The sequence below is a fragment of the Globicephala melas genome, chromosome 19 (genome assembly GCF_963455315.2).
Source record: "Globicephala melas chromosome 19, mGloMel1.2, whole genome shotgun sequence".
NCBI classification, from domain to species: Eukaryota; Metazoa; Chordata; class Mammalia; order Artiodactyla; family Delphinidae; genus Globicephala; species Globicephala melas.
The window spans coordinates 2,153,756-2,168,538 of NC_083332.1; positions in this window are offsets into that span (position 1 = coordinate 2,153,756).

Sequence of the window (14,783 nt, forward strand, 5' to 3'; positions counted from 1 at the left end):
GCAGCATGTGGGATATTCCCGGACCAGGGATCGAACCCGTGTCCCCTGCATTGGCAGGCGGATTCTTACCCATTGCGCCACCAGGGAAATCCCCACAATTCAAATTTTTAATAGGTGATACCAGGTTGTTCTCCAAGAAGGTTTTAACAATTTATGCCACCACCAGCAATGTATGAGAGAGAGAGTGCCCACTTTTTTAAAACCACTTCAGTTCTAGGTGTTAACAATCATTTGAATTTTTCCTGATCTGGTACAGTGATGGTACAACATTGTAACTAGCATCTTTCCTGAATATCAAGGAGACTTATTAGATTCATTGCTCATTTGCATCATCTCATCTATAAATTGCCATTTCTAATTGCCCTCCTTACCCTGACATACATATATTTTTAAAGTAGGGTATTGAACACTTTGAAAACAGTTTGACAGTTCTTTTTTTTTTAACATCTTTATTGGAGTATAATTGCTTTACAATGGTGTGTTAGTTTCTGCTTTATAACAAAGTGAATCAGTTATACATATACATATCTTCCCATATCTCTTCCCTCTTGCGTCTCTCTCCCTACCACCCTCCCTATCCCACACCTCTAGGTGGTCACAAAGCACCGAGCTGTTCTCCCTGTGCTATGGGGCTGCCTCCCACTAGCTATCTATTTTACGTTTGGTAGTGTATATATGTCCATGCCACTCCCTCACTTTGTCACAGCTTACCCTTCCCCCTCCCCATATCCTCAAGTCCATTCTCTAGTAGGTCTGTGTCTTTATTCCCGTCCTACCCCTAGGTTCTTCATGACATTTTTTTTCTTATATTCCATATATATATATGTGTTAGCATACGGTATTTGTCTTTCTCTTTCTGACTTACTTCACTCTGTATGACATTTGCAAATATTTTCTCCCATTCTGAGGGTTGTCTTTTGGTCTTGTTTATGGTTTCCTTTGCTGTGCAAAAGCTTTTAAGTTTCATTAGGTCCCATTTGTTTATTTTTGTTTTTATTTCCATTTCTCTAGGAGGTGGGTCAAAAAGGATCTTGCTGTGATTTATGTCATAGAGTGTTGTGCCTATGTTTTCCTCTAAGAGTTTTATAGTGTCTGGCCTTACATTTAGGTCTTTAATCCATTTTGAGCTTATTTTTGTGTATGGTGTTAGGGAGTGTTCTAATCTCATACTTTTACATGTACCTGTCCAGTTTTCCCAGCACCACTTATTGAAGAGGCTGTCCTTTCTCCACTGTACATTCCTGCCTCCTTTATCAAAGATAAGGTGACCATATGTGCGTGGGTTTATCGCTGGGCTTTCTATCGAAATTGAGTTATTTGTAGTGAGGTGGATGGACCTCACTACAGAGTGAAATAAGTCAGAAAGAGAAAAACAAATACTGTATGCTAACACATATATATGGAATCTAAGAAAAAAAATGTCATGAAGAACCTAGGGGTAAGACAGGAATAAAGACACAGACCTACCAGAGAATTGACTTGAGGATATGGGAATGGGGAAGGGTAAGCTGTGACAAAGTGAGAGAGTGGCATGGACATATATACACTACCAAACGTAAAATAGATAGCTAGTGGGAAGCAGCCGCATGGCAGGGGGAGAACAGCTCGGTGCTTTGTACCACCTAGAAGTGTGGGATAGGGAGGGTGGTAGGGAGAGAGACTCAAGAGGGAAGAGATATGGGAAGATATGTATATGTATAATTGATTCACTTTGTTATAAAGCAGAAACTAACACACCATTGTAAAGCAATTATACTCCAATAAAGATGTTAAAAAGTGATTTCTCCTGGAGTATTCTACCTGATACAAGTGGAAGACTTATAATTAGTCTAAGTTTCAAATAAAAGCACATCTATACTAAAAAAAAAAAAAAGGGTACACACAACTCTATATAAAATAGATAAGCAACAAGGATTTACTGGATAGCACAGGAAACTGCATTCAATATCTTGCAATAACCTATAATGGAAAATAATCTGAAAACATATGTGTATAACTGAATCACTTTGCTGTACCCCAAAATTAACACAATAATGTAAATCAACTATACTTCAATTTTTAAAACTTTTAAAAATTATCATGCTGTATACCTTAAATACATACAATTTTCACTTAAAAATTAAATGACATTAAAAAGAAGAATTAAAGAGGACCTACATTAATGGGCGCATGTTATAAACTTGAGTAGTCAGTAATTTTCACTTTTCATTTTTACCTATATTAGTCTGCACATTTTGTGTCATCCCAGTCAAAATCCCACAAGGGTATGTGTGTGCATGTGTAAGTGTGAAACTAAGCAAACTGAATCCTAAAATTTATATGCGAAGGTAAAGGACCAACTCTAGTAGAAAACAATGCTTGTCTCAAAGCTACAGAAAGTAACAATAAGGAAATCTGACCAGTGAGCTAGCAAAGAGAGCCAAGAACTGAGCCAACACACAAATGTTTATTTAATCGATAAGAAAAAATGGCATTGCAGAGAAGTGAAGAAAGTAAAGGCATTTCAATAAACGGCCTTAGTCCAATTCACCACTACTAAGAGAACATGAGGGGACTTCCCTGGTGACGCAGTGGTTAAGAATCCGCCTGCCAATGCAAGGGACACGGGTTCAAGCCCTGGTCCGGGAAGATCCCACATGCCTCGGAGCAACTAAGCCCGTGTGCCACAACTACTGAAGCCCACATGCCACAACTACTGAAGCCCTCGTGCCTAGAGCCCGTGCTCTGCAACGAGAAGCCACGGCAATGAGAAGCCCGCGCACCGCAACGAAATGTAGCCCCAGCTCTCCGCAACCAGAGAAAAGCCTGCGCGCAGCCACAAAGACCCTAGGTAGCCAAAAATAAATAAATAAACAAATTTAAATAAAAAAAAAAGAGAGAGAGAGAATGTGAAATTTTCTCAAGCTCAAACTCTTCTTAAAATTATGTGCCCTCTATCATATACATATATCGAAACTAACACAACGTTGTAAATCAACTATACTCCAGTAAAATTTTTTTAAAAAGGTAAAAGACCAAAAAAAAATATGTTCTAAAGGAAGAAGGAAAAGTAAATTCAAAATCAATAAAACTCTTAGAAGATGGTAGGAGGCACATTGCTTTGGGGTCTGTTTAGACTTGGAAACAAGCGCAACTGGTTTAATTATATAAAAACTAAGCACTCTATCACACATACACAGTGAAAGGACTGAAAAGTCAAGCTATAGTGTGGGAAATTGTTCGCAACACATATCTTTGAAAAAGAGCTCATATCTTGAACACAGAAATAACGTCTCTAAAGCAAAAAGAGGGAATTGCCTGTTTGTCCAGTGGTTAGGAGTCTGTGCTTCCACTGCTGGGAGCCCAGGTTCGATCCCTGTTTGGGGAACTAAGATCCCACAAGCCGCGGGGTGAAGCAAAAAAAAAAAAAAAGAAAAAGAGAGGAAAATACTTCAGAAGAAAACAGTGGGGAAGAAACTTAAACTAGCCCATCAGAAAGAAGAATATTGAACTGCCATTCAATAGATGAAAAAATACACAAACTCGTTAGCAATCAGGAAAATGCAAAAGAAAAACATAATGAGGTACAACTACAGCCAACACCAAACCATGCTTACTGCCAAGTTTTGGAATGGGAAATAGATGGAAATACTCATTCACTACTGCTGGGGGTCTAAATCGGTCGACTGTGGCAATAAAATTGGCAGTATCTACTAAAGGTTAATGCACACAAATTTATGACAAAGCAGTGCCACTCCTACATGTGTATTTAGGGGTAATGCATGGACTTGAGCACCCAGACACGTACAAGAATATTTATAGCAGCGTCAAACCAGAAGCCACACAAATGTCCATTAACACCAAAATATGAGAAAAATTTAACCAAAAACAAAGGCAATGAGAAAAAAAAAAAGAAAAGAAAAAATAAAATAAATTAAAAATGTCACCTTCTTGAGATAAAATTTCATTGTAAAAAGATGGACCTAAATGATGGGGGGAAAAAAGCAATGAAAATGACCAAATAACACCTACATGCAACAACATAGTTAAATCTCACAAATGTGTCGAACGAGATATACAGAAACATATAGTGTACGAAGCCACGTATATGAAGTCCAACAGCAGCTAAAACAAAATTATACTGTTAGACACCAGTATTGTACTCATGTCTGGGGGGAAGCAAGAGGGTAGTGAGGAAAGGAATCAAGAAAAAGTCTTTGAACATAAGAAAGTGTATGATTTTACTAGACAAGGGTACGGTTATATGTAAAATATTATTCGTTGCATTGTAAAATCTTGTCCTGTGTACTTTTTCTAGATGCGTTATTTTTCACACACACAAACATTTTTTTAATTAAAAAAAAAAAAAAGCCTGTTTACTTTCCTACGATTCAAGGGCGCCATCTAGCGACCTCACAGGCACTTCATGAACTCAAAAGCATTCTCTAAAATTGAAACAAAATAACCGAGATACTTTTGTTACTTCGTATTTTTAAGGGTTTTTTAATATGACTTTTTCCCCAAATTATGATAATCATGCACACGGCCTTGGAAGTCTGTAGGGCTTTGGATATACAGCACAATGTTCTGTGGGATTCCTGCAGCCCTGGCGTGGACGTGGCTTGGGGATGGAGTGTAGGCTGGGTTTCACATCCCCACATCACCTCGGACGGTGCCTACCGGCAGCGAGAAATATGCACACCATGCCCAGCAGCCCTGACTGTCAGCGAGGTCCTCGGAGCATCTGCCCCCGATAGATGAGAACGCTGGGCTCAGAGACGGGAGGCTTCCTGGATGTCTGGTCCTGAGCCCCTGTTTCCCACATCAGCCCCCTATCCTGCCCCCGAACATCCAAGGAAAGGTAAAATGGGCCACCTCCAGTAATACCTGCTACACACCTGCTTTTTCTGTCCTCAGACATCGACCCTCTCATCTTCATTGTCACTGGATTCCTGTTTCCCTGATAAAAGTAGCAACAAGAAGAGAATATTTTAATAATTTCATAGGAAATCAGGAAGAGTTGTAATCTTTTCTCTTTGGATCTTTTCAATTCCCAGTGAGAAATATACACCAGCAGAAATCCAGAAACTTAGCTCCATTCTTTGTGCCATCGTCCTAAGAGTTTACATTCTGATGGGGGAACACGCAGTAATGAAATAAGCAGACAAGAGAAGCATCAAGTTTGTGATGGAAACAAGGCAGAGGTATGCACGGAGGGCCTCTGGAGATGACAGTCAGGGTGGACTTCCCTGAGGAGGTGACCTCTGGCCAGAACCCTGAATGGAGACAGGAAAGAACCACATAAGGGCTCAGGGGAGGAGGGGCGGGAGTAAGAGCAGGTGCAGAGGTCCTGGGGTTGGTTCTTTGAAGAGGCAGAGAAGCCTTTGTGCCTGGAGCCCAGTGACCAAGGGGGAGATAAAGTCAGCAGGGCCTGGCCGTCCACAGAAGAATTTGATATTTATTCTGAGCAAAGAAGCCCCTGTGGGGTTTAATCTGACTCGTACCTTAACTTCATTTCCTCCGAACATTTCTTCTGTCTGCTGAGTGGAGACTTGAATGGGACTGAAGGGGAGTGGAGCGGACAGGAGACAAGGGAAGGGGGTATTGGGGATTCAGGTGAGACACCTGAATGAGACACCTGGATGGGGTAATGGGGAAGGTGGAAAACATCAAGAACATTGGCCGCTTCTAATCCTGCCTCAGACGTCTGTGCAGGGAGATTACAGATAGTGTAAAGAGAACTTGGTCTATGGGACCTCGGGCAGCAGCAGCCACCCCGGGAATCATGGAGTTGGGGTCCCTGGGGAGATGTCTGCTGGGAAGTTCACCTCAAACCTCTCACCCCAGTTGCGGGGGAAGGGTTAGGAATTCCTAACACGAGCTGCAGGGGAGGGGATGGACCTAACTCCCCCCCCACGCCCCGCAACAAATCACTGTGTGTGTTCTTTCTCTCAATTCCTGAATTCCTTTCTTTAAGTCGAGCTTCCTCCTGCAGGTTACCATGGCAACAAGGACATTCCATCCTCTTAAAGATGTCTTTGATACACGTGTATGATATTCTGGAATATGTGAAATTATAGAGATGACAACCATATTGGTTGTTGACAGGGGTTAGGGGAAGAGACAGGAAGTGACTATAAAAGGGGGAAATGAGGGGCGATTTGGGGGTGGTGGAGTCATTCTGCATCCTGATTTGGGTGGTGCTGGTGGTATTGAATCTATGTGTGTGTTAATACTCATAGAACAATACAGCAAATAAAGTCAACATTTTTAGAAAGTGTTGGTTCAATACTGGCAGCCATTAAAAAAATATGTTGCAGAAAAAGTCTTAATGACAAAAAAAATAGTTCTTGGTATGTGTAGTTAAGTGAAAAAAAAAGCAAGATTACCAAATGCTATACACTGTATAATCTCTTTTTTTTAACATCTTTATTGGAGTATAATTGCTTTACAATGGTGTGTTAGTTTCTGCTATATAACAAAGTGAATCAGCTATACATATACATTCCCCCATATATCCTCCCTCTTGCGTCTCCCTCCCACCCTCCCTATCCCATCCCTCTAGGTGGTCACAAAGCACCAAGCTGATCTCCCTGTGCTATGCATCTTCTTCCCACTAGCTATCTATTTTACATTTGGTAGTGTATATATAGGTCCATGCCACTCTCTCACTTCGTCCCAGCTTACCCTTCCCCCTCCCCGTGTCCTCAAGTCCATTCTCTACTCCTGCATCTTTATTCCTGTCTTGCCCCTAGGTTCTTCATAACCATTTTTTTTCTTTTTAGATTCCATATATATGTGTTAGCATACGGTATCTCTTTTTCTCTTTCTGACTTACTTCACTCTGTATGACAGACTCTAGGTCCATCCACCTCACTACAAAAAAACTCAATTTCATTTCTTTTTATGGCTTAGTAATATTCCATTGTATATATGTGCCACATCTTCTTTATCCAGTCATCTGTCAATGGACACTTGGGTTGCTTCCATGTTCTGGCTATTGTAAATAGAGCTGCAATGAACATTGTGGTACATGACTCTTTTTGAGTTATGCTTTTCTCAGGGTATATGCCCAGTAGTGGGATTGCTGGGTCATACGGTAGTTCTATTTGTAGTTTTTTAAGGAACCTCCATACTGTTCTTCATAGTGGCTGTATCAATTTACATTCCCACCAACAGTGCAAGAGTGTTCCCTTTTCTCCACACCCTCTCCAGCATTTATTGTTCATAGATTTTTGATGATGGCCATTCTGACCAGTGTGAGGTGACATCTCATTTTAGTTTTTATTTGCATTTCTCTAATGATTAGTGATGTTGAGCATCCTTTCCTGTATTTGTTGGCAATCTGTATATCTTCTTTGGAGAAATGTCTATTTAGGTCTTCTGCCCATTTTTGTATTGGGTTGTTTGTTTTTTTGATATTGAGCTCCATGAGCTGCTTGTATATTTTGGAGGTTAATCCTTTGTCAGTTGCTTCGTTTACAAATATTTTCTCCCATCCTAGGGTTGTCTTTTGGTCTTGTTTATGGTTTCCTTTGCTGTGCAAAAGCTTTTAAGTTTCATTAGGTCCCATTTGTTTATTTTTGTTTTTATTTCCATTTCTCTAGGAGGTGGGTCAAAAAGGATCTTGCTGTGATTTATGTCATAGAGTGTTCTGTCTATGTTTTCCTCTAAGAGTTTTATAGTGTCTGGCCTTACATTTAGGTCTTTAAATCATTTTGAGTTTACTTTTGTGTATGGTGTTAGGGATTGTTCTAATTTCATTCTTTTACATGTCACTGTCCAGTTTTCCCAGCACCACTTATTGAAGAGGCTGTCTTCTCTCCATTGTATATTCTTGCCTCCTTTATCAAAAATAAGGTGACCATATGTGTGTGGGTTTATCTCTGGGCTTTCTATCCTGTTCCATTGATCTATGTTTCTGTTTTTGTGCCAGTACCATACTTTCTTGATTACTGTAGCTTTGTAGTATAATCTGAAGTCTGGGATCCTTATTCCTCCAGCTCCATTTTTCTTTCTCAAGATTGCTTTGGCTATTCAGGGTCTTTTGTGTTTCCATACAAATTGTGAATTTTTTTGTTCTAGTTCTGTGAAAACTGCCATTGGTAGTTTGATAGGGATTGCGTTGAATCTGTAGATTGCTTTGGGTAGTAGAGTCATTTTCACAGTGTTGATTCTTCCAGTCCAGGAACATGGTATGTCTCTCCATCTGTTTGTATCATCTTTAATTTCTTTCATCAGTGTCTTATAGTTTTCTGCATACAGGTCTTTTGTCTCCTTAGGTAGGTTTATTCCTAGGTATTTTATTCTTTTTGTTGCAATGGTAAATGCGAGTGTTTCCTTTATTTCTCTTTCAGATTTTTCATCATTAGAGTATAGGAATGCAAGATATTTCTATGCATTAATTTTGTATCATGCTACTTTACCAAATTCGTTGATTAGCCCTAGTAGTTTTCTGGTAGCATCTTTAGGATTCTCTATGTATAGTATCATGTCATCTGCAAACAGTGACATCTTTACTTCTTCTTTTCCAATTTGTATTCCTTTTATTTCTTTTTCTTCTCTGATTGCTGTGGCTAAAACTTCCAAAACTATGTTGGATAATCGTCGTGAGAGTGGACAACCTTGTCTTTTTCCTGATCTTAGTGGAAATGGTTTCAGTTTTTCACCATTGAGGATGATGTTGGCTGTGGGTTTGTCATATATGGCCTTTATTATGCTGAGGTAACTTCCCTCTATGCCTACTTTCTGGAGGGTTTTTATCATAAATGGGTGTTGAATTTTGTTGAAAGCTTTTTCTGCATCTATTGAGATGATCATATGGTTTTTATTCTTTAATTTGTTAACATGGGGTATCACATTGATTGATTTGTGTATATTGAAGAATTCTTGCATTCCTGGGATAAACCCCACTTGATCATGGTGTATTATCCTTTTAATGTGCTGTTGGATTCTGTTTGCTAGTATTTTGTTTAGGATTTTTGCATCTATGTTCATCAGTGATATTAGCTTGTAGTTTTCTTTCTTTATGATATCTTTGTCTGGTTTTGGTATCAGGGTGATAGTGGCCTTGTAGAATGAGTTTGGGAGTGTTCCTCCCTCTGCTATATTTTGGAAGAGTTTGAGAAGGATAGGTGTTAGCTCTTCTCTAAATGTTTGATAGAATTCACTTGTGAAGCCATCTGGTCCTGGGCTTTCATTTGCTGGAAGATTTCTAATGACAGTCTCAACTTCAGTGCTTGTGATTGATCTGTTTATATTTTTTATTTCTTCCTGGTTGAGTCTCGGAAGGTTGTGCTTTTCTAAGAATTTATCCATTTCTTCCAATTTGTCCATTTTATTGGCATATAGTTGCTTGTAGTAATCTCTCATGATTCTTTGTATTTCTGCAGTGTCAGTTGTTACTTCTCCTTTTTCATTTCTAATTCTGTTGATTTGAGTCTTCTCCCTTTTTTTCTTGATGAAGCTGGCTAATGGTTTATCAATTTTGTTTATCTTCTCAAAGAACCAGCTTTTAGTTTTATTGATCTTTACTATTGCTTTCTTCATTTCTTATTCATTTATTTCTGATCTGATCTTTATGATTTCCTTCCTTCTGCTAACTTTGGGGGTTTTTTGTTCTTCTTTCTCTAATTGCTTTAGGTGTAAGGTTAGGTTGTTTATTTGAGTTGTTTCTTGTTTCTTGAGGTAGGATTACATTCCTATAAACTTCCCTTTTAGAAATGCTTTTGCTGCCTCCCATAGTATCACCTATTTTTAAAACTGAGTAAAACCAGATGTTGACATCAACATCCTTCATCCCAGAGAGAATGTGGAAAGCACATAAATGGTCTTCAGTTGAGGATTCACTAAATAAATGTAAGGTGTAATTTAGGTACTTGCCACCTTTGGACTTCTTTTACCAATAAGGGATAGAGAGATTCAAGCCATACTTGGGAATACATTTTAGCATGATAATAATTATGCGTGAAAGGGGTTGACCCTGAAAGATGTCTGGAAACAACATCCCTTAAGGAGTAGTTGAAAGATCTTTGCATCTATTTTTTATAAAGGAGGAGTGTGTGCAATTCCACTAGTGTGTGTGACCCCAGACTATATCCGATCACTTATATTTATGTGTGTGTGTGTGTGTTATAGATTACCCAAAAAGTGAAGCTAATTTCCCACCCTTTCTTGCATCCACCTGTCTTGCAACATTTCCATTTTCCCACTCCTTGAATCTGGACTGTACCTGTAGTTTGCTTTGGCCAATAGAATGCTGTGAACATGGAAATGCATCCACGTGGAGCCTGGGACTCAAGTGGTGTTGCAGACTCTGCTCACACTCTTGGAACCCCACCCAGCTGCCATGTGGACAGGCTTGGGCTAGCCTGTTGGAGCAGAAATGAGCCATCGCAGGTGAGGCCACCTTAAATGAGCCAGTCCCCAGTCAGCCCGTAGCTGACCAGTGATGCATGTGTGGGCCCAGAAAGACCAGAAGAACTGCTCAGCTGAACCCAGCCCACGGCTAACGAACTAAACCACAGCTGTTTATAGCCTCTGTATTAGTTGCTAGGGCTGCTGTAACAAAGTACCATGAACTGGGGGGGCTTAGGAAAGAGAAATGTATTGCCTCACGGTTCTGGAGGATGGAATTCTGAAACCAAGATATCAGCAAGGTTGGTCTTGTGGGAAGATCAGTTCCAGGCTTCTCTCCTTCCCTTGTGGATGGCCTGTGTCGCTTTACATCATCTTCCTTCTATGCCTACCTGGCTCTGTATCCAAATTTCCCCTTTTTATAAGGACACCAGTCCTATGGGATTAGGACCCACCCTAATGACCTAATTTTAACTTGATTTCCTCTGTAAAGTCCCTACCCCCAAATAACATTCTGAGATACTGAGGGTTAGGACTTCAAAATATCATTGGCGGGAGGGGATGGGAGGGAGACACAATTCAGCTCATAACAGGTAAATATAACTTTATAAAGAAAACTATTTTAAAAATCACATTTATCACTTATATGTGGAATCTTTAAAAAAAAAAAAAAGACACAAATGGGAATTTCCCAGCGGTCCAGTGGTTAGGACTCAGCACTTTCACTGCTGGGGCTCACGTTCAATCCCTGGTCGGGGGACTAAGATCCCACAAGCCACATGGTGGCCAAAAAAAAAAAAAAAAAAAAAAAAAAACACAAATGAACTTATTTACAAAACAGGAACAGACTCACAGACATAGAAAACAAACTTATGGTTACCAAAGGGGAAAGGGGAGGAAGGGATAAATTAGGAATTTGGGATTAGCAGATACAAACTACTATGTATAAAATAGACAAACAACAAGGTCCTACTGTATGGCACAGGGAACTATATTCAATACATTGTAATAAACTATAATGGAAAAGAATCTGAAAAAGAATATATATATATTCAGTTTTATATATACATATGCAAATATATTTATATATAAATATATGTATATATAACTGAATCGCACCAGAAACTAACACAAACTTGTAAATCAACTATACTTCAATAAAAAATAAAAACAAAAATATTTAAAGGAAAAGAAACTTGAGCTGTTTCCATTGCCCATTATTTGAGGAAAATGTCCCCTCTCATGATTTCAGCAAGGATGGACAAGTATCCATAAACCCTTAAGAGTGAAGATACTATTGAGTTGGCCAAAAAGTGGGTTCGGTTTTAAGCAAAAATAAAAGACACATTTTTCATTTTTCCCACGAACTTTACTGAAAAATATATTCATTAACTGAACAAACTTTTTGGCCAACCCAATTTCTATCACTGGAGTAAAATCACCACTATTTTTCATTCAAGAAAAAGTATTTTTTCTTGGTATAAATTGAACTATTTCTGCTTTTCTCTGGTAAAATCATACTTGGTGTTGTTGTCTATCCAAAACGAGGCTAATGTTAGTTAAAAACCACCATGGACTTCTGCTTCTGGCCAAGTTGGAGTAACAGGGACCAGATTTTCCCTCCCTCATGAAACAACCATAAAAGGGGCAAAACATAAAACATAGTGCTTTTTAAGACAGTGCACATCAGGCCACAAAGGACAGTGGGACATGGGAAATGAATGAAGGGAGCCCTACCATTTCCCTGGCTTACTATCTTAAGAGCGTTTCTAGGTCACGGTGCAGGGGGAGGAATCCAGGCAGAGCCCTGTAGACCCCCTGAGTTGAAGAGATGGAGCTGAGAATCCAGAAAAACCAACGTGGCCTGAGTTCCTAGGAAAGGGTACTGAAGCGAATAGGGCCACCCGGAGATCTGCAGAGGGTCCCCCTTGAGCACTTAGCAGAACCAAGGTTCAAGGCCAGGGAAAGAACTTCCCAAAAGGGTTAAGGAAACAGTGTTCAGTACTCACACCAGGCAGGCACACGTAGTATCATAAATGCAGACTATTCCAGCTTTCTTTTTCTTTTTGGCCGCACGGCATGGCATGCGGGATCTTAGTCCCACCACCAAGGATCAAACCCCGGGGCCCCAGCAGTGAAAGCACTGAGTCCTAACCACTGGACAGCCAGGAAATTCCCTCTTCCAGCTTTAAAAGATATAAAGCACAGCAGCGATTGCCTCGCACATTCAGGAAGTGTTCTTAGCATGGCCCACAAGAACCTGAATTACCCGGCCTACACTTCAGCCTCATCTCTGGGCCCTGCCTCTGTCTCAGTCAGTTTATTGCCAATAAACTGCTATGTAACAAATCGACCCTCCACTCAGTGGCTTGCTCCTGGCTTACTCCTGTTGAAGCCCAGAACCACTGTATGAGAAGTTCTACTACTCTCGGTCCACTGTGCTGTGAGGAGGCCCAAGCAAGCCACATGGAGGTGTCTGGCCAGTCCCAACACCCACTGCATGGAGAAGAGCCAGGCCCCAGATGTATGGACAAACTGAGCCAACCCAGCCATCCCTGGCTCCCTGGCCACCCCGATAAAGTCCCACTGTGGGGCAGAGATGGAGCCCTCCCTCTGTGCCCTGCTTGAATTGCTACTAATAGAACGTTTTTTCCTAATAACCACAGAATAATGAAATGAGCATAATAAAATGTTTTTCTTCATAATACTTCCACATCATATACTTGAATAGAAAGGTCCTTTCCTGTATTTGAGTAATCCCTGCCTTTTTTTAAAAAGGGGGGGGAAGGTTTTTAGTAAAAAAAACCCCAAAAACCTTCAGCCTTCTGAGCTCCCTACATGGTTTATGAGGAAAGTGTAAGAGGCGTTTTTTATTTTTATTTAAAAAAATTAATTAATTAATTTTTGGCTGCACTGGGTCTTCGTTGCTGTGCACGGGCTTTCTCTAGTTGTGGTGAGTGGGGACTACTCTTCATTGCGGTGCGTGGGCTTCATCACGGTGGCTTCTCTTGCTGCGGAGCCCGGGCTCTAGGCACGTGGGCTTCAGTAGTTATGGCACGTGGGCTCAGTAGTTGTGGCTCACGGGCTCTAGAGCACAGGCTCAGTAGTTGTGACACATGGGCTTAGTTGCTCCACGGCACATGGGATCTTCCCAGACCAGGGCTCGAACCTGTGTCCCCTGCAGTAGCAGGCAGATTCTTAACCACTGCGCCCCCAGGGAAGTTCCCTGATGTTTTTTAACTATTCAAATGTAAAACTAAACCAGAAAAAAATTTTAAAACCTTGGTGGCTTAAAACAAAAATCCTTTCTTCTCATGCTTACAGGTCTGTGGATTGGCTGGGAGGCTCTGCTCCATGAGTCCCAGGCTTGGAGGGGCAGTGGGCGTGTTCTTACCATGCAAGGCCAGAAGCTTCCAGAAGGATGAGAGGAAACCCACAATGCCTCTGGACATCTACACATAAAACAAAAACTTGAAAGGTAAAGAAAGCATGTTTCCAGTGGAGTGAGGGAATGGGGGGAGGCGTAAAATAGGGGTATAGGATTGAGATACAAATTACTATGTATAAAATAAATAAGCTACAAAGACAATTGTACAACATAGGGAATATAACCAGTATTTTATAATAACTATAAATGGTGTATAACCTTTACAAATTTGAATCATTATGCTGTACACCTGAAACTCATATAATATTGTACATCAACTATACCTCAATTAAAAACAATAAAAAGCAGGTGTCATGGTTTAACGGGCAGCCTTGGGAGTATAGTATCTCACAATCTGTAGCATGTGGATTCTGGTGACATACATACGTCTTCCCATTGTATATCCACACGTTTCTCTGCTTTCCCAACTATCTAAAAATGAGCTTGTGCCCATTTCTCTAATGGCCGAAGGAAGGATTTATGAAGGCTAATCCTATGAAGGGAATAATTTAGGAAGCCTAACTCTATGGAGAAGCACTTTACAAAAACAGCAGGCCAGGGCTTCCCTGGTGGCGCAGTGGTTAAGAGTCTGCCTGCCGATGCAGGGGACACGGGTTCGTGTCCTGGTCTGGGAGGATCCCGCATGCCGCGGAGCGGCTGGGCCCGTCTGCCATGGCCGCTGAGCCTGCACGTCCGGAGCCTGTGCTCCGCAACACAGAGGCCACAGCAGTGAGAGGCCCGCGTACCGAAAAAAAACACAAAAAAACAGCAGGCCAATAGTGACTCTTATGTCGAGTTCTGTACTATAATCGTTTGCCCACGTCAATGGATTTGTCACCTTTTTCCCTCTGGTCTAGAATTACATCATATCTCTGAGACAAATGATTTCCATGGCTTAAGGGTGAACTGTGGGTTGCAAACTCCAGCTCAAGCCCTTTCTGTGCTGTGTGGCCTGGGGTGACTCACTTAGACTCTCTGATCCTAAGGGTCTTTTTACCCTCACCTGTGGACTCCGCCCCTC